This window comes from Electrona antarctica (genome assembly GCF_951216825.1).
Source record: "Electrona antarctica genome assembly, chromosome: 13".
In the NCBI taxonomy this organism is placed as follows: Eukaryota; Metazoa; Chordata; class Actinopteri; order Myctophiformes; family Myctophidae; genus Electrona; species Electrona antarctica.
Window position 1 is genome coordinate 39,087,919 of NC_136794.1, and position 2,364 is coordinate 39,090,282.

Consider the following 2,364-nt stretch of genomic DNA (forward strand, 5'->3'; position numbering starts at 1 on the left):
ACTCCCATCGGCTCGGAGCAGTGGAGTGATGTCATATCGTATCTTTGTCATGCTGTCAGCCTGCAGAGCATGAGGGACGCGTCACACATGCCGCCGCCGTCACACACACACACACACACACACACACACACACACACACACACACACAGTCCCCTAACATTTACTGTCACACGCTCTCCGGGATTGTCACTGCAACCGTTGCCTTGTACTCCTAAGTGCACTGCAGTGTTTAAGAACAGTGCAGGTCTGGGTCTGCGTCGCGGACCGATTTAAAAATCCCCCCCTTTTTTGTTTCCTTGCTACATTTAGAACAATGAAATATTTTATTTCCAAAGATTTAAAAAATCTAAATTAAATACATTTCCATGAATAATTAAATTAACAAAAGGCATGTTTAGAAGAAAAAGAAGAAGAAAATCAGCTTTTTTCACTATAGTTTGGGTCCCGGGGGAAAAAAAGTCTCTTTTGGGCCTTGAAAAGATTGGCAACCACTGCACTCCATGGTATCAGTGGTGTATTGTGACTGATATCCTTCAGTACACTTTTACTTTTACTTCACATGACATGAGCATTCATACATTTACCCGATACTACAGAATACTACTTCAACCAGTGTTGATTTCGTCGACTAAAACGAAAAATGTTCGTCGACTACCCTTTTCCACTGACGGAAACTAAATAAAAACCAAGCTACTGTACGATCAAAGTCAAAGTCAAAGTCGTACGATTAGTCACACACGTTACCGCAGTGAAATTTGTTCTCCGCATTTGACCCATCTCTTGGAGCAGTGAGCTGCAGCATGCGCCGCGCTCAGGAATCATTGATTTGACCCCCAATCCAACCCATTGATGCTGAATGCCAAGCAGGGAAGCATTGGGTCCCATTTTTACAGTCTTTGGTATGACCCGGCCGGGAATCGAACCCCTGACCTCCCAGTTTCTGGACGGACACTCTAACCACAAGGCCACTGTCTGGTCACGATGACTAAAACTAAGACTAAATATATTGACAATTTTGTCAACAAATACAAAACTACACTAAAATGTTAGGAAGGGACTAGTGGACAAGAGATCCAGTATAAGTCATTTTACACTTGGTTGCATGCATGTCATTACGATGGCATCAAGCCCCACCAAAATACATTTTAGTCGACTAAATCAACTGTAGATTTAGTTGACTAAAACTAGACTAAACACTAAAACATTCCAGGTGACCAAAATGTGACTAAAACTAAATGAAAGCTATTGAAGAGACTATGAAAACAACACTGACTTCAACTCCAATACATTCCAGAGGAAAGTATTCCGCTGCACCACAGTTTAGTTAATCAAGTTACTTTGTACTGTAGCTTTAGATTAGTATTATTAGGGTGTTTATGTTGTCATGTTTTTAATGAAGTTACTTTGTACTGTAGCTTTAGATTAGTATTATTACACACCACACAGTTTACATGAAATTCAATCCAATTATTATTTTTTTTTTCGACAATTCAAAAAATTGCCTGATCTACAAGCACTCTGTGTTCTTAGAATCTTCACTTCAATCTGAGGTGTGAGGGACGTGCTCACCACACATTTCACCATTTCGGATTTAGTTCCATTTCAGCAACCCTTCCCTTGCACAGTATATTTCACAGCATTATTCTTGTTTTCTTTTTGGCCAGGCCTTTGGTGCCCCGGGCTGCAATGTCTAATTTTAATTATGCATTAAGTAGCATTTAACGTGTCAAACTAGGGGTTATTCATGATTCTGAAACCATTGCAAGCATTAGTTTTGCACAACAAACAGTCTTTGGGCTAAAAACGGCCTATAGCCGTCATCACAAATGTGATGAGGTCAGCATATTTGGGCACATTATAAGGGCTATGGCTGTTTTTAGCCCAGGAGTTGTTTATTGTGCAAAACTAATGCTTGCAATGGAATTTTTGAGTGGTGCAACCACTCCCTTACGGAGCTATGTGTGTGGCTGGGGGCGGAAGTTCCAGACCCACAGGAACGCTGTACTGTACTGTACTGTACTGTACTGTACTGTACTGTACTGTACTGTACTGTACTGTACTGTACTGTACTGTACTGTACTGTACTGTACTGTACTGTACTGGACTGGACTGGACTGGACTGGCACACCCGAAATCATCATACAGTTAATATGTGCGTGTGTGTGTTTGTGTGTGTTAGGTTGCGCACAGGTGGTGAAAAACAGCCATGCTGTTTTCGTGCTCATACCCACCCAGCCAGCCAGCTACCCAGCTACCCAGCTACCCAGCCACCCACACACATAGCTCCGTAAGGGAGTGGTTGCACCACTCAAAAACCTTGAATTATTACTATTGCAATTTATTTGGGTCACGGCCCTTTTTAGC